We start from the raw sequence: 19,625 nt of genomic DNA, 5'->3' as shown, positions 1-19,625 counted from the left end.
CATTACTGGATGTACCTGCGTAGAACCAAGAAAACTATCAATCTTTTTATTGAGAAGTTCTACCTGATTAGAGAGCATGGTGACTGAATCGATGTCATAAACGTCGGCTGTTTTTGTCGACTTTGTCCTCATAACTTGCCACTGATAGTTATTCAGTGACATCTCCTCTATAAATTCATAGGCATCTTTCGGTATTTTATTGTTGATGGTTCCGCCAGTAGCTGCGTCAATCATTTGTCTTGTCGAGGGATTGACACCATTGTAGAACATTTGAACTTGTAGCCATAGAGGTAACCCATGGTGAGGGTACCTTCTCAATAGATCCTTGTATCACTCCCATGCATCGTAAAGTGTTTCTAAGTCCATCTGCACAAAAGAAGAGATATCATTGCGTAATTTAGCCGTTTTAGCCGGCGAAAAATATTTTAGTAAAAATTTCTTGGTCATTTGTTCCCAAGTAGTGATAGACCCTCGTGGTAATGAGTTTAACCACTGTTTAGCTTTGTTTCTCAATGAGAAGGGAAATAACTGAAGCCGGATGGTATCATCAGAAACGCCATTGATTTTGAATGTATCGCAAAATTCCAGGAATTTTGCTAAGTGAGTGTTGGGATCTTCATCCTGCAAACCATCAAACTGAACAAACTGCTGTATCATCTGAATAGTGTTAGGTTTTAATTCAAGATTATTCATAGCAATAGCAGGTCTAACTATACTTGATTCAGTCCCTATTAAAGAGGGCTTAGCATAGTCATACATAGTACGTGGAGCAAGATTTTGATTAGCTGCAATTGCTGGAGGCAGCTGATTGTCTTGGTTTTCAGCCATCTCATCGGTTGGAGGTTAAGTATTGTCTTCTTGTTCATTTTCTGTGTATCATAAACTACGCCTTATTTCTCTTTGATTTCTACGAACTGTTAGATCGATTTCTTCGTCAAAAAGTAAAGGTCTTGACGGGTTTCTTCTAGTCATAAACTATAAAAACCTATCAAGAGAAAGAAAAGGTAAATTAATAAATAATAATAATTAAATTAAATTAAATTTCAAGAAAAATAAATGGCTAAAGTAATAAAAATTTAGTGTTCCTAATATTTCAGTTCCTCGGCAATGGCGCCAAAAAATTGATCGCAATGATTCGTAACAAGTAATAAATATTTATAATGAAGATCAGACTTAGACTAACTATTATCATGATGAAAAGGCAAGCGCACCTATCGAACAATAGTATAGTAACGGCAAGACCAGGATATCGTACCTAAGGGAACCAAAAGTACTAGTAATTACTATCTTTTTATTATCTAGCCTAAGAATAAAAGGGGTTTGTTTTAATTAACTAATTATTTAAACTAAGAATGCACAGAGAAAAGAATTGGGGAATTGCTTTTGGGAAAATCGATTGACTTGAGACAATACCTAAGGAAAAATCCACCTAGACTTTACTTGTTATTCTGGCTCCGAATCGAATGATTTATTCATTCAACTTGTTCCGTAGAGATCCCTAAGTTATGTTATTATCCCTATTCAAGACTAATAACGTTTAATCCCTAGATTGAATAACAGAGACTTTTCTTTAATTAACACTCTAGGGTTGCATTAGCTCGATCTATGGATCCCCTTATTAGGTTTCACCCTAATCCAGAAAAATCTTGTCACCTATTTCTAGGCACGCAATCAACTCCGCTTAATTATGGCAAATGTACTCTTAGACAGGGTCTATTCCTCCTCTGAATAAGAGTGTGTCTTGAATTACTATCTTGGGATATCAAAATAAGAATTAAGAACACATAATTAAGAACAAGTTAAATATTTATCATACGATTCAGAAAATAATAACAAGATTCGTCGTAGGTTTCATTCCCCTTATGTATTTAGGGGATTTAGTTCATAACTAAATAAGAAAACATCTCAGAAGAATAAAGAATACAAAACAAAAAGAAAACCCAAAACTCCTGAAGGGAAATTGAGAAGAGATCTTCAGTCTTGATAATGAATCCAGCTTCTGAGATGGATCAATCGACTTCCTTAGGGTAATTCCTTACCCCTCTTCTCCGTCTCCCCTTTTCTCCTCCACTGGTGCTTATTTATAGGCTCTGGAATATCTAAAAACCCTCAAAATTGGCTTTTTCGAATTGGACTCAACTTGGGCTCGGCAGGGACACGCCCGTGTGACACTCCCATGTTCGATTACTTCAGGCCTTGTTCGAGCCTACCAAATTGACACGGCCGTGTGGTCTACCCGTGTGAGGAGGTCCAGGCCGTGTTGATTTCGTACTTTGGCCCATTTTATCCGTTTTTGGCCCGTTTCTCGTTCCTTTCGCTCTCCTATGCTCTCTTAAGTACAAAATATGAAATTAAAGCATTGGGAGCATCGAATTCACTAATTCTAATGAGAAATCATCCATAAAATGCTTTAAACATGGGGTAAAAATATGTATAATTTACGGTTTATCAATGATCTAATTAATGTACTTCATATGGAAAATAAGTTATGTTATGGTTGATTCATTTGACTTATATGCAAGTGTGCTAACTTGTGTATTCATGATGATGTATAGGCTTGTGCCAACCTTGTGGTTTGGGTTATATTATGCTTATACTATATGTTATGTAAATGAAATGGTAAGTTATGTTTTATTTTCTACGAACCTACTAAGCATTAATTTCTTACATGGTTTCTTTCCTATGTTTCATAGATTATCATAAGCTTGATCGGTTTGGAAGCTCGCCAGAGATCTATCACACTATTCAGCATAAATATCAGTAGTTTTTGAATGTTTTGGCCAAGGTTATAATGACATGTATAAGGTTAATTGTAATTCCATTTTGTTTACTGTTTAGTTAATGAATTGGCATGTATAAGTTGTGTAAGTTAACTTTGCTAGTATTATTTGATGCATGGCTAGATTGTTTATATTGGCTATCTTATGATGCATGTTTTGAATGGCTCATATGGTATGTTTTAAATTGGTATGATTATGGTCAAATTATGGCATGATTTGGATAGTATTAAACTAGAATTTGAAATTTGAAATTTGGTAGAATTGACATGTTTAGGTAAGTGTTGATGAATGCATTTGAAGTGCCTTTGAATGACATATTGGTTAGTTGAATTAGGATTCTTGAATTGCAATTATATGTATGTTTTGATAGGGTTTTGTTGCCTTTAATATGTGCACAATAGACCTAAATGTTTATGCATGAATTGGCATTAGAAATAGCTTGATTTTAGGAAAATTTGGGTCTACACGGCCTGAGACACGAGCGTGTGACTCAGCCGTGTATGGCACATAGCCTGGCGATATGGTCGTGTGTCATCTGAGATTTCTTTTGTATGCAATTCAATGAGTTACATGGCCTAGAAAATGGCCTAGCACATGGGCGTGTAGGGCAACTTAGAGAGTTACACGGCCTGGCACATGGGCTTTTGACACGACCGTGTGACCCTACTCAAAGAGTTACGCAGGTGAGGAAACGGGCTGGGACATGGCCATGTGTCCCTAGTTTGAAGGTTAAACGACTAGAGACACAGGTGAGTGTCTCAACCCTGTGAGGCACATGGCCATGTGACCCCTATTTCCAAAATTTTATGATTTTTCTAGACTTTTTAAATGATTTCAAATTGGTCCCATTTTTTTAAGGTATTTTTAGGGCCTCGAGGGCTCGATTTTAGGACGGTATGTATATATATGATTGGTTTATAAATTGTTTATGTTATTGAATGAAGTTAAGTTTAAATGTTTTCGATTGTCCTGTAATGCTCTGTAACCTTAATCCGATGACATATGTGGGTTAGGGGTGTTACAGAACGTGAACCATCCATTTATAAATAGTACCATTTGACTTTCAAGTTGTCGAACTAGGTAGCGTCGAAATTCATCGATGCTTCTTGTGTATGGCGTGCTTTTCGAGGTTCTATGTAACAATGTTTAATCAAGCTAATATAACAGTAAAATAAAATGCATAACAAAGAATAAGATTAAAATTTTTAACCTCGTCAGGATTGTTTTTCGCTCATTTTTGATGAGGTGGCCTATTAAAGAGAAGAAGAAAAAATACTAGAAAAATGAATTGATACGTGAAGGAAGAAGAGACTACTAATGAAAACGTGGGCCTAGATGCTCGAAATTGAAATAACGAAGATAGAGGAGAAGTTTAGCTTCCTAATGCTCTTGGGTGCTCTATTGGATGTTTTGAAAGTTATGTTTTAGGTTTGAAACCGTACGATTTATATAAAAATGCCAACGGGCTGTATGCGAAGATGGGCCAGAATTTGCTGAAAAATAATGTTATGTCACGACATAGGGGAATGTGTGTTGTGGCACACTACCCTAATTACTCAGAATTTAGGTTTGAAGTGATGTGTCGCATCATGGGTCTAGGCCTGTAGCGACAGAAGGCTAAAATTTTTTAAAAATTTGGTTCACAGTAGGGTGTCAAGACATGGGGTCCCTGTGTCGCGACAGGACTTGGTATTCTCAAATTTTTATGCTTCAAAGTTGTGTGTCACAACACAGGGGTACCCATGTCGTGACACACTCTGGGATTTTAAAATTATTTAGGGTCGAAGTTTCATGAAGCAACGTGAAGGTTCCTGTGTCGCAACATGTACTGGGAAATGTAAATTGATGTTTTTCAAGTGTGTTGGACTCCATGGGTTGTGCTTAAACAATTTAAGACACTTCTAGGGTCAGCTAAGCCCTACGCTAACCTAATTCTTACCCTACTTAAAATTAAAAATACCAAAATACAATCCTCGCAATCTACACAAAATTACAATATTTATAGGCATAATAAAATTCGATGATTAAATCAAGTATGGCTACGAAACTCGTCCAATAACCCATTACTATCTAGTTTCATTTTTTTGTCTCTTTTTGACATTGCAATCTTTCTAATTGATGTTAATTAATCCTGAATCTTTCTACTTTTTTCATTCATTTGGACCATGTTTTCCTGCACACATCACACTCAAAAAATACTTTCGGTCAAGGCTATTAGGGGTTTTATAGAATAATGCAAAACATTCTTTCCCTATTTATTTTTCAAATCCTGTATCTTGGGAATCATGACCACATTTAAACACTTTTATCTCACCTTGAATTTTCATTATTAACTCATAGATGGTTGATCTAGGCATGGCAAAAAATGACCTACACAATAGTATGGGGATCTCTTGATCTTCTTTGAAGTCAAAGACTAAAAAATTGGTAGGGACAATGAAAATACTCACCTTTAAGTAATACGTCCTCAAGTACACCTTTTGGTCATACTAAAGACCTGTAAGCTAATTATAGTGTTACTGATGTATTTTTCAACTCCCCTAATTCAATTTTTTTTATAAATTGATAGGGGCATTAAATTAATGTTTACCTTTAAATAAAAAAGGGCCTTACTGAAATATATGTCCCTTACCTCTATTGGAATTGTAAAACTACCTAGATCTTTCAATTCCGGGGGTAGTTTCTTAGCAATGATAGCACTACAAGAGGCAACTATATGATTTGTTCACCCTTTTTCAACTTCTTGTGCCTTGACATGATTTCCTTTAAGTATTTGGCATATTTCAAAATTTTATCAATTAATTCCAAAAGGGATAAATTAACATTAAAGGTCTTGAATAGGTTCAGAAAACTTACAAAATTTGCTTTGTCACTCTTTCGTTTATCCTTGATCATCGACGGGAATGGTAATTTGGTGGTCACAGGGTTTGAGATCACTGACTCAGTGATACATTTAAAATATATAGGTTTTATTAGCACCATTTTACTCATAATTTATGCAAATTCTGAGCATGTGGGTAGCCAATTGAGTCATTCTAATTCCTATTAAGACATTAGACATAATTTGAGTGAAGTTTGTAATTTTATACAATTTAGTATCAATTTTACATAATTTTTCTATTTTATGCTACATGTTAATTTTTACTCAACTTGCTATATTTGGACCACTAAATTAATTCATGTAGGAATCAATAATATCACAAATGAACACAAGTTAATTTCTACTTCATGTGGACAGCAAGCCCACCAGTTGGACTTATAAATTCAACCCAACTTGCAAGATGGTTACTAAAAAGAATGAAGTCTGCTTCAGATTGGGTTGTCAAAATCGTCCAATAAGGGGGAGAATGGCCCAAATTTGGGAAAGGCATGAGAGCAACCCACATTAGCTTTGGAAGAATTAATTTGAAGATCCCTACATGTGCAAAGAAATTACAAATCAGCCCCTAAATTCTACCTTGATTTTTTTCCAACCCATGACACAACTCAAGCAAGAATCAAGCAAAAAATCATGAAAAAATCAGCCCACTCTCCACAATTCATGGCCAGTCAAGAAAGGGAGCAATTTAAGGGATTTCTAAGCTATTTTTAGCTAACTCCAATGCTATCCCTCTACTATAAATACCACCTTCATTTTACTTCTCAATCATCCTTTATCATTTACCATTCATTCATACTTCATAACATTCCTTTTCTCCCTTGCACGCATAAGCCTTCTCATATCCTCATTTCCTTTAACTATCATTTTTCCTTAAAGAAAACTAATCTTAGCTGGTAACCTTGAGGAGTAGTTTACGAAGGAGTGGAACTACGGAAAATGTGAAAGTGTACACAATCACAACAAGTAATAAAGTGACAGGTAAATGTTGAGTTATCGTACCCACAGAGACTGTAAAAAGAATTATTTATGAAATTAATTGTAAAACCCTTTGACGAGGTAAAAATAATTTGGTTTTAAAATATGGTCAAAACTATTTAAAAACTAAGTAAATAATTAAAATAAAACAAAGGAGTTCTAATGCACGATTTCAAATAAGATTTAATCCAAATAACATACTTGTGTTGGATTAATTACATTTCTTTAACTTAGAATTATTAAACTTATGTTTATATTGCTACGAATAAATTCACGACAACTCGGTAATTTGCTAACTACTGCTCATACATACTTATTAAATTAATCAATCTCTTGAAAATTTTCAATGTCAATACAAGTGGTTAATTAATCTTCAAAAGCATATAAAAGGTTAAGTGAGCTAACAGGGTATTTCTACCTTGAAACAGTTTAATCACAAAAATCTTGCAAGTCATGCAAGGCATATGTATCGCCAAATACAATGCTAATTTAAACTTCAGCTACCTTAGAAGAATAAACATGCACTGATTAAGAATCGCGTCATGTTTAAGAATTGTGTCTATTAATTATAAATTCAATAAAATTTAATAATTAATTCATTAGTTATTTAAAAATTATATTGCAAAAATAACTAGGCATGATTTTACTTAACCAAGCAATTTACAGAGGCCTATAACAGCATAAACATCATTTTAACAATTCAAGCAGGCTGAATATAATCAACCCAACACAAACTTAATTTAAGCTAAATTGATTAAAATAACCATTTCAATAGCATAAATATTCATAAACATGTTCGTCAAAACAACAACAAAAATTAAAGAGATAGGGAACAAGAAACAAATCCAATGTTTCTCCGTGGCTTGACTAGTTGCTCCGTTCTTCGTTCTTCGTGGTCCTCAGCTATCAAGGTAGCTTATAAACACCTAATTGCTGCTCAAAAATGGATGATGAGAGCATCTTTCCCAAGAGAAGAAATTGGAACTCGAACAAAAAGGGAAATGGGATGGAAAAAAATGGAGAGAAAAGTGAGAGAGGAGAAGAGAGAATGAGAGAATGTTGTGGGATTGAGGGATGGTTTGAATGATCAGAAAGGGGTGGCTTTTATAGATGATTGTGGCTGCTAAAAATAGAAAATTCCTGCAGCCAAATAGCCCCACTATGCACTGCCATCTACTTGGAAAAAGTTGAGACTTTCAACTTTGCTAATAGCCTGGGGCAAATCTACAAAGCCACAATTAAAGGTGGGGTTTGAATGCAATTTTGAAGTCTTTCAAGGGCATTTTTGCAAGCATATTTAATCAGCTAAAATGCTGATTTGGGTTAGCATATGGATGGTTTTGGGCTGCCCAATTATTGGCTGGTTTGGTTCACTCAATTTGGTTCGACCAGTGCAGCTCAACAGGACCCTTTCTCCATAATTAATTAGAAATAATTTATTTGACCCAAATTAAATGAGGAATAAATTAAAATTAATTAAGTTATGAATTAATACACATTTTTGGACTGTCTTAGGCTGGAAATAATGTGCCTCGATACTTCAAATTTCTTGTCGGTTTTGTGCTTTCAGCAGTGTCAGTCGAGCCAATTTTTGCCCTTTGCGCGAATCTGTCAAAAATAGTCAAAATTAATCAAAATTAAGTATAAAATTAACTAAAATTCACCACGTTCATATTCTTAACACAATTTAATTATTTTATAATATTTAATTATTTTTTGACAAGAATTTAATCGGATTTGCATGAATTTAAGTAAAAATGGGTATGAAAAAGCATATAAATTTTTGTGTTTCCAAGGAGCAATCATGAGAATTGGAGGAAGCCACCACGATCGGTTTTTGGACAATCACTGAAATCATCAAGAGTTTCTTTTTCCTACTCTTTAATTTTTTTCTTAGTTATTCAACATGTTTGCAAATTGTTTTAATGTTTTTTCATTAATGATGATGACTTAATTTTGTTTTGGCTAGAGCAATTGTATTAATTTGATGAAGTTCATTTGATTCATGTTTATGGTGTCTGGTGCCTTGGTTGTTCATTCTTCCAACTAAAATCATTTATGTATTTCATGCATTAAAATATATTTGAATGCATTAGAAATAGTTGATCAATCTTGATCAAATGATACTTAATGGACATGATAATTGGAAGGTGCTTGCTGAATTTAGATCCTGATTCAATTAAATTAATGGTTCGTACTAACTCGGGAGAGCTCTATTACCTTACATAACTTTAGGTTTTTGTGATTAAATTGTTTCAAACCTGATACATCTCTGTTACTTTACATAAATTCTAAGGAATCCTTAGCTCAATATGGACATAAAAATATACATGTTTTTCTAAGTATAAGATTTCGAAAGAACTTATATTAGATTCCAAGTTAATAAATGATCGAGTTGCCATGGACCAACTATAGTCTAGTCATACTTAGGTCCACATATGATCATATTTAGCCATTCTAATGGCTGATCATGTGACCAACTCTCTCATTCCAAACCATAATCACATCATGAAACCAAATATAATTACAAACCACATATGGTCAAATTCCATACTCCACTTTTACGAACCATTTTCGCATGGCCGCACACATATACATCACAAAGTACTTAAAAACAACCGAGGGTAGTCCTATACATGCCATATCCAAAACTCAACTAAAAGAGTACCAAAAGGGCTTTGATAGTGTGGTTGACTTCAACTTCTATGATCCCGAATCCGATCGCTAACGAGCAAAATCTATAAACAGAGAAACAAAGAAACGGAGTAAGCAATTTATGCTTAGTAAGTTTCGAGCCATAATATACACACAACCAAAGCATAGCATTCAAGTAGCTAAACAATAATTCATATGCACAATTTCTCAAAGACCGCTTACTTCACAATCCCAACTCTTATATTCATACACTAATAACGGCTTAGTCAAGGCGATAACTCATTTATCATCGGGCGAATATGCACATACACTTACTCATAGTGTGCAAAGCACACACTAAACGCATCTTGTTGTTGGGAATTTCACAAGCGTATTAACTGAAAATTTTACAGCAAGTTCAAAGTTCTCGAATCACATACCTTCGGAGTTTATCCGGATATAGCTACTCGTTCAAACACCTTCGGGACATAGCCCGGTTATGGTAACCCGCACAAATGCCTTCGGGACTTAACCCGGATATCACAACTCGCACAATTGCCTTCGGGCTTAGCCGGATATCATAACTCGCACAATTGCCTTCTGCTTAGCCCGATGTCACAATTTGCACAATTGCCTTCGGCTTAGCCCGGATATCACTCGAACATTTATACACATCTTTGTTTCAATTTCATAACACAACTTTTATGCACAATTCACTTAGAAAAAATATCATTTCGGCTCAATGGCCACATACAAAGGCACAATTTCGATTGCTTATTACTTCATTCAATCGAATCAAAATCTAAGTTTCGATACTCGAAAACTTACCTCGGACGTGGTCGAACGATTTCGACGGCTATTCGACGACTTTTTCCTTCCCCTTATCGAATTTAGCTCCCCTTTGCTCTTGAGCTTAATTTAACAAATAAATTGGTTTTATCATTTGAGCATTGAAAGAGGAACTCAAGATACCTAGCCAATATATATGCTCATTAGGCATCAAAGTCACATATGTACGAAATCACGAATCGAACTCAACACATTAGTTAATATTCCTCTTAGCCGAATTTTCTAAGCCAAGAATAGGCATCAATATGCTTGCTTCTAACCGAATGCATGCACACCAATTTCCCCTCATGTGGCCGAATATGCATGTCCATGTTGAGGCCAATTATGCACTTAATACCACACAAAAACAGCATGTATTTTACTAACTAACGCATTACATATTGTAGCTCAATACACATCTCTCATGTACTTCATAACCGAAACATCATCACAAGCAAATATATACCTTGAAATAGTACATATGTCATGCCAATACATCATGTGCAAACATGTATACACATATAGGTGCAAGGTCAATCTCAAGGGGTTCATACCCATCCAAACACAAATTTTACCAATCAAGTAACAAGCATAAATCATGCTCATGAATGCACCATGGCCGAATACATCACAACCATACTCTTTCAACTTTGGTCATGGTTAAACAAAGAATTCAATGTCTTACTCAAGATTGCTACAAAGAAATTTCAAGAGTAGTCAATCCATCATTGCATGCATCATTAGCAAGCTTCACATTTAGCATGCAATGGCTTTAACACAATATCAACCTTGGCCAAATTCCATTTTTCATGGCATAGCAAGGATTTGAACCATGGCTAACATGCACATCAAGTTAGCAACCAAAACAAGCATGAATCTCATGACACAACCTCATACATACCTTAATCTTGATGCAAGTATAGCCAAAATCTCCTTCTAGATCTCTTCCAAACCAAAAAATGGAGCAAAAATCCCTCCTTCTTCCTTAGTTTTGGCTCAAAGAAAGGATGAACAAATTTTTTTCTTTCTTCCTTTACAACTCACGGCAATGGGGGAGATACCACACTCACACACTTTTTTTTTTTCATTCTTTTCTTACCCATGCTTATTTGTTTATTATTTCTCCCTAATGCCCAACAAAACATGTTTCATGACATGTTTAGCCCATATTCTTTGTCATGGCCGCCACCACCTATAAAAGGGAATTTGACATGCAAGTCCATTGTTTTGCATGCATGCTTTAATTAGTCATCACACATTTCCCTTCATACTTTCAAAGTTCACTACTAAGTCCTTTCTAGTGAAATTCACCTTTATAACACTAAATCAATCATCAAAATGTCACACACAAATTAACACATATCATAGGCATCAAAATAAATTTTAAATTATTTTTATGCCTCGGTCTTGTGGTCCCGAAACCACATTCTGACTAGGGTAAATTTTGGGCTGTCACATGCATTTCATTTCATTTGTATTTAGGTTAACTTGCATTAAGTTAATTAACTTAATTTCACACCTATCACTCAAAATTATTGTGTTTTTCGTAACCAACCTGTGGATACGATAACTCTTTTTACTCACTTATTACTTGAAGATGACTATGTACACTTTCACATTCTGTCACGAACCAAGTTTTTGGTGCTGTTTTCGGGGACTTTTAATTAAATCATTATTTTTTAAATTATATCTTGCAATTTTATTTTTTTATTTTTATTTTTTTGTGATTATCTTTTCAGGTGTTACATAGATCGACTCGTCGATTTACTCCCTTTAGACCCTAAAATCGAAAGGACATTTGGACAAAGAAGATGAGAAATACTAACTCAAAGACAAGCTGCATAAATGGACCGTGGAAATCAAAATGATGTTCAAGGGAATTGAGCCATTAATGCCTGTAATCCAACCCTTATTGCTGATGATAGGGATTGAGCTATAAGGCAGTACAGTATGCCATTTCTTAGTGAGCTTAATCTAAGAATTAGGAGATCGGAGATCGAGGCACTGTAGTTTGAACTAAAGCCTATGATGTTTCAGATGCTTCAAACAATGGACCAATTTAGTGGAATGCCCACAAAAGATCCACATATTCACCTTCAGTTGTTCATGGAGGTGAGCGATTCTTTCAATGTAGTAGGTGTAACTGAAGACACATTGAGGTTGAAGTCGTTTCCATACTTGTTATGACATTAAGCACAGGCATGACTTAATTCATTTCTACCCAATTCAATTCTACTTGGCAAGAATTAGCAGAACACTTTTTGGTAAAGTATTTCCTTAACAAATATGCTTTGTTATAGAATGAGATCACAAATTTTCAACAAATGGATGAAGAAACCCTATATGAGCATGGGAAAGATTCAAAGAGCTATTACGCAAATGCCCTCACCACAAGATTCCATATTGCATACAACTAGAGACATTTTATAATGATCTCAATGCACACACAAGGTTGGTGGTAGATGTTTCTACGAATGAAGCTCTCTTAACTAAGTCTTGTAATGAGACTTAAGAAATCATGGAGAGAATAACAAGTAACAATTACTAGTGGCTGACAAATCCAACAGCTTTAGGAAGACGAGTAGCCAAAGTGCATGAAGTAGATGCCCTCACTTCATTCTCAGCTCAAGTATCTTCCATCTCTTCAATGTTGAAACAGTTTGCTACTAACGGTTTAAATCTTATTGCATATTAGCCATTGAGCCACTTTGACATTATTTCCTGTGTATATTGTGAGGGTAATCATTCTTTCGAGAATTGTCCATCAAATCCCGAGTCAGTTTATTATGTAGGGAATCAAAACCAGAATAGATGTAGACTAGGACAACTATCCAACTTTTATAATCCTTCATGGAAAAACCATCCAAACTTTTCTTGGAATAACCAAAGAGCTGGACCGAACATGAAATACCCCTTACATATATTCAATACCAGAATAGGATACGAGGCATTACCAGACTTACATCACAAGCAAACATGTAATTCCGAGTCATAAATTTCTGAATAAATTAAAACCATTTACAATCAAACATAAAGTCTCTAATGCAAGCCTACGAGGCCCAAAACATGCTTTGGAAGTGGTTCAGGACTAAGCCAAGCATTTAGGAAAATTTTACAAAAAAGAGAAATTTTTTGCCATGAATAGGGGACCCACGAACGTGTGGTTTAGGACACGTTCGTGTGGGTAGGCCGTGTGGTCACACACGTCTGTGTCCCTAACTCGTGTAACTCTCTGTTTTGCGAAGCATGAACAAATTGAGGTCACACGACCAAGTCACATGCCCATGTGTTAGGTCGTGTGGTTAATTTAATTTTTATTAAATTGGTACAGACTTCACACGCCCAAGACACACGCTAGTGCCTGAGGCCGTGTCCCTCACACTTCTGAGACACATGCCCATGTCTTTGCCCATATGCTTAATTCTGAGCATTCTATTTCTCAAAATTAAGGTGTAGGTGACACACAATCGAAACACATGCCCATAAGGTAGACCGTGTGTCACACACGGCCTAGACACACACCCGTGTGGACAAAATAAAGGCTATTTACCAAGCCATTTGTCACCCTCATTTCCACCTACACACAAAAAAGTTCAATGGCATAAATCATGATATACTTAGGCAACCAAACATCCACAAAACAAGGCCAAATCATGACATTTCATTATCCACACTCAACACATTTACAATACCATAATTTGTTAAACCAAATCATATCAACTCACATTCTACAAGTTTCAATATGGCTACCAATAACATACTTAATTTTACTTAATTTCCCTGGCATATCCATGCGCCAATCTTAACCATTCAACAACAAAACCATTAAGCCACAGTCAACCATTTACCAAGCATTTATAAATCACATCACATAAGAGGTAATTGCATATGCATGCATATATTGTAACAACCCGATTTTGGGCCTAGTCGAAATAGTAGTTTCGAAACCACTAAATTGAGGTTGAAGAAATTATTTTTAATGTTATTTTATGTGTTGTAACAATATTATATGAGTGCATGAAAATTTTGGTGAAATACTTTTCGCGATTGCATGCTTAGTTTTGAAAAAGGACTAAATAGCATAAAGTGTGAAAATTTTGTTCTACTAGCTGAAGGTGTCAAATACCTATAGAACATTAAATTAGGGGTCTTTTTTGAGTAAATATACCTTAAATATGTTAGTGGCTGATCAAGGAGACAAAAATATTGTAGGGTTAAAGTTAGGTAAAATGTTGGTGACTAATTTGACTAGAAATAAAATAAGGAGAAAAAGATATCAACTCCCATCTTTCTCCTCTCCACCAAAAAATACCAGCAAAATAAGTGTTTTGGAGCTTCTAAATTTCAGCCACTCTTTACCGTTACAAGTAAGTGATTTTGATGGCCTTACTTGATAATTTTTGTACTTTTGGGACACTTGTAGCATAATCTAGCTAATGAGGAGACTATTTTACAAAATGGTTGAAAGTATAGGGTTTTTCCATGAGATTATTCATGTTGTTTTCTAAATTTTATGGAAGAAAATGAATCTTGGTTGTTAAATAAACAACTTTTGTGAAGTAGCTTTCCTGAAAACCCTAACTAGGGACCCTTTTTGCATAAGTTACAAATTATGTGGTAAATGTATGAAATAATTGAAATTGTGAGATGCTATAGGCTTAAAGTAGTTTTTTCTAAGCTTGATTAATGAGGAAATTCGATAAAAATCAATTTACAAGCCTAGGGGTAAAATCGTAATTTTTGTGAAAGTCTAGGGGCAAAATGGTCATTTTTCCAAAATATGAATTATGAAATGAATTGATTAATATGATGATTAAGTTAGTGAAATTTTATCATTTTAGGTTAAGAAATACAAAATTCGGTCTTAGACTAGGGGAAGGCCAAGCAAGTAGATTAAATCCAACTAGCCGCCCACTTTTTGTATACCGAGGTAAGTTGTATGTAAGTAAGACAACTTTGTCGCTATTATGTGTTGAATGATCGATTCTGCATAATATAGTTGAATATGATTTATGAATAATGCGTGATGAAATTAATGTAGTAAATTCCCGGTTGAGCCTAGGAATAGATTGGATATCCATGCCATGACATTTGGGTCATATGTGTGCTAGTGTAAGACCATGTCTAGGACATGTCATCGGCCACAATATGAGAGCCAGTGTAAGACCATGTTTGGGACATGGCATCAGGACCATGTTTGGGACATGGCATCGGCCTCGACATGTGAGCCAACGTAAAACCATGTTTGGAACATGGCATCAGCAATTCATCCTCTTGTGTAAAGCTTGTCAGATATCCTTTAGTATTCAAAATGATTTCACGGGTTAGTTTAAAGCTTATGACAATGATATGAAAGATATAATCATGTTGTGAGTGGTACAGGTTCTTATTCGAAACTCGTGAGATATGAGTCTAGTTAGGATGTCTCAATGGTAAGAATAACATGAGTCAGTTCTACCTATGAAAATGATTTTGAAATCTTTGGCTTATATTTGTGATGTATAAGTATGTGGTGATATCTACCTTTGTGCACTCAAGAATGTTGTGTTGATCTATTATATGCTATGTGTTTTAACTATGAGTGGTTGACATTATTATTTATTTACATGCAATTTACTAAGCTTTTTGCTTACTACTTCTCCTTTCCATTTTCTTATAGTGCTGCCAAGCTAGTATAGGGGATTAAGGGACATCAGAGGCATCGATCACACTATCACTTGAAGCTTTGGTATACCTAGTTTAATATTTTGATTTTGGCATGTATAGGTGTAACACCCCGTACCCGAGACCGTCGCCGGAGTCGGACACGAGGGGTTAACGGGCTTAATCCATTTACTTACACAGTCCACTTTTTTTTTAAAAATTTCCAGGCAGTTGGCTAACTGCGTCACTGTCACCTTAAAAATCATATCTTGAGTTCCACAACTCAAAAATCAGTTTTGTGATTTTTCCCTAAAACTAGACTCATATATGCATCTACAAATTTTTTTCTAGAATTTTCGGTCGGGCCAATTAGTACAGTTTATTAGTTAAAGTCTCCCCTATTACAGGGTTCGACTACACTGCCCTTCCTGCAATGCGACTTAGATAACTCCTTGTACAGGGCTTCAATGCTTATGCCGCTTGCTTCTAAGGAAACTAGACTCAAAAAGGATTCTGTACATATATGGCATGACTTCTAATTATCTCTGGTTAATTTATAATGAATTTCCATAGTCGGAATAGGGAATCCAAAAACTGTTCTGGCCCTGTCTAACGAAAACTTAAATATCTCTTAACATACTGTTCATATGATCGTATCGTTACTTTCCTATGAAAGTAGATTCATCAAGGTTCGGTTACATAATTTTTTCGCTATTTAATTCCATTCCTACTATTTTTAGAGATTTTTCACATCCACATCACTGCTGCTGCCAGCATCTATTTTTAAGGTGAACTTTACCTATTTCATGATCCTCCATGGATCAACTAGAGTTTGTCATACATATACCAAAGGTGATCATGAATAACCATTCCCATGACTAACCGTTACCAACATTTCCATACCTCTCGACGGACGACATACAAAACGATTATAATGCTATGATCAAGTATACTTAAGCCATTTTCGCATGGCTATCCAAATTTACACAAAACCGAAAGGTACATGACCTACAACAAAGGGGTAGTCCTATACATTAACCAAAATATCCTCTCACTACTAGTCTATTCTATACATGCCATAAGATATTCCAAAACGTAGCAGTACCAAACAGTGGATAGTGATAGTGTGACTAGTCACGACAATCCCGAGCCCAGTAGCTTCCAAATGAGATCTATAAAACAGAGGAACAAAGTAAACGAGTAAGCATTACAATGCTTAGTAAGTTTTAAGCAAGGTCAACAGATAACAATCAAATTATAACATAGTTGTTCGTATTTTATTTCACTCTTCCTTCGGGCATACCATCCCCTTTTCCGAATATGCACATCTCATCATATGTAATAGGCAGATAAATTCTCACTTGATGGTGACCTCTTATGATCACAGGTACATTACATATTTTTACCTCACTTCCCACATTGACCAAATGCACAATAATAATAGAACAGTCTTATTGCTTTACTCACATGTACATCACATAACGACCTTGTGATTTAGTCTAAATCAAACTTAAATATAATCTCAGAATACATACCTGACCAATTTAATGCATTGAGCGTATTTATTACTAATTGTCACTGTGAAGTCGTATAATCTTACGCTTTACTTGAATCTTCAGCAAAACCTTTAGTTCGGCGCTTACCCAGACAAAATCTCCACACGTAGCCATCGGGTCATTAGAGCTCGGATATAGTACGAGCACGAGGCCTACGGTCATTAATCGGTGATAATATTCTCGCATAAAGCCTGCGGGGTTTTAACCCGGATATAGTACTAACACAAATGCCCTTCGGGACTTATCACATTTATACACTTCCACATCCATCACGTTGGCCACTCGGCCCTATCACATATATACACTTTCACATTCATCACATTGGCCATTCGGCCTTATCACATATATACACTTTCACATTCATCACATTGGCCATTCGGCCTTATCACATATATACACCTTCACATTCATCACATCGGCCATTAAGCCTTATCACATATATACACACTTTCACATTCATCACATCGGCCATTAGGCCTTATCACATATATATACACTTTCACATTCATCACATCTGCCATTAGGCCTTATCACATATATATATCTCATACATATTTCATATTTTTTTTTCTTGTACATCAATTTCAGCAATAGCTTATAAGCAACTCAAATAGTTTCATCAAAGTTTACAACAAAATCACATATTCACTACAAGCAGTTTTCCTGAGCAACAGTCACTAAATTGTTTATAACTGGAGCTACAAAACTCAAAATCAATCGCCGTTAATTTTCCCCGAATGTAGACTCATGTATCCTTCATCCATAAAATTTTCAGAATTTTAGGTGTGGCCAATCAATACCAGATTTTTCTTAAAGTTTTCCCCTGTTTCACTGTTCTACTAATCTGACCACTCCTCACTACGAATCAGATTTCTCATTGTACAGAATTCAAAATGTGTTATATTCAATTTCATTTGAAACTAGACTCATTAAGGAGTCTAAGCATATAAATTTTACCTTATAACCATTTTTTTGCAAATTATAACGATTTTCTAAAAACAGAACAGGGGATTTCAGAGTCATTCTGACACCGTCTCACACAACTTTAAATATCTCTTTATAGGAAATTTCTTTGCTCACACGGCCTCTTTTATAAGGAACTAGACTAATTAAGCTTTGATTACATATTTTATTCAGCCTATAATTCCACACCAACAATTTATGGTGATTTTCTAAAATCACGTTACTGCTGCTGTCCTAAGCAAATTATTACAATTTGCTCTTAAATTTCCAAGTCCAAACACTTATGAACTTACCATTTGAGTTTAAAACATATCATGGCCACATCATATCTTATTAAATCAACTCATTATGTCCTATTATGGTTGAATTTACTCAACGTTTAATCACTTAAAACTTACCTCGGATGTGGTCGAACGATCTCGTGGCTATTCGATCACTTTTTCCCTTTCCTTATCCAACTTTGGTCCTCTTTGCGCTTAAGCTTAAGTAAAACAATAGATTTGCTTAAGTACTTAACTAATATTATTCACTTAACAATCACATTTGGCAATCACATATCATTTAATCTATATCTAGAACAATAGATTTAAATATGTATCATATTTATGGTCAAACATAGCAAGAAAACTAAATAGGCTTTACTAGCCATACTTAGTTCTATTATAACATAACTTCACTTACTTATATGCACATTAACTAAGCACTTAACAATTTTCGTTAGCCAGCAAACTCATTCGGCACAAGCCTACTTCATTTCAATTTTGTCACTCTTGAACTTATCCATAATATCCTAAGTTCATTTAGTAGCTAGGCAACAATTATACAAAACAACAAGCATTTAACAACAATGTACTTAACCAATTCCTCAGGCATACCTTTGGCATTATATATATATATATGTTAATGACGAAAACACTTAGGCCAATTCTAAAACATCCACGAATCATACTTCCAAAATGAGCTACTTCCATGGCCGATTATATTTCATCATTAACATACCTCATTTTTGAATCATATAATCAACATCACAACACATCTCCAAAACACAAATTATGCCAATCATATTTACTCATATGGCCGAATATACATACCCCCATATAATATCATTTTCATTTCATTTAACACTTAATTTCCACCACATAAACACTGTAACACCCGGTACCCGACTCCATTACCGGAATCGGACACAAGGTGCACACAGACTTAACTATTTTCACAGTCCATTTAGAAATTTCTAGACTAGCTGGTCACTGCATCACTGTCGCCTTAAAAATCATATCTTGAGTTTCAAAGCTCGAAAATTTGTTTCGTAATTTTTCCCTGAAACTAGACACATATGTACATCTACATATTTTTTTCTAGAAT

General features: G+C 35.1%; 2 non-coding genes across 2 annotated transcripts; one reads left to right on the top strand and one right to left on the bottom strand.

Moving 5' to 3' along the window:
- The first annotated feature begins 292 nt into the window (after positions 1 to 292).
- Positions 293 to 399, top strand: LOC128287087 (small nucleolar RNA R71). Its single transcript, XR_008277787.1, has one exon. It is a non-coding gene; the product is annotated as a small nucleolar RNA R71 (small nucleolar RNA).
- An 11,990-nt stretch (positions 400 to 12,389) lies between these two features.
- On the bottom strand, positions 12,390 to 12,492 carry LOC128287514 (small nucleolar RNA R71). The gene has a single exon (XR_008278214.1). It is a non-coding gene; the product is annotated as a small nucleolar RNA R71 (small nucleolar RNA).
- Positions 12,493 to 19,625: the final 7,133 nt, after the last annotated feature.

Source organism: Gossypium arboreum, chromosome 13, assembly GCF_025698485.1.
Source record: "Gossypium arboreum isolate Shixiya-1 chromosome 13, ASM2569848v2, whole genome shotgun sequence".
NCBI classification, from domain to species: Eukaryota; Viridiplantae; Streptophyta; class Magnoliopsida; order Malvales; family Malvaceae; genus Gossypium; species Gossypium arboreum.
Note: the sequence above shows the minus strand (reverse complement) of the source record. Positions and strands in the feature narration are given on the sequence as shown.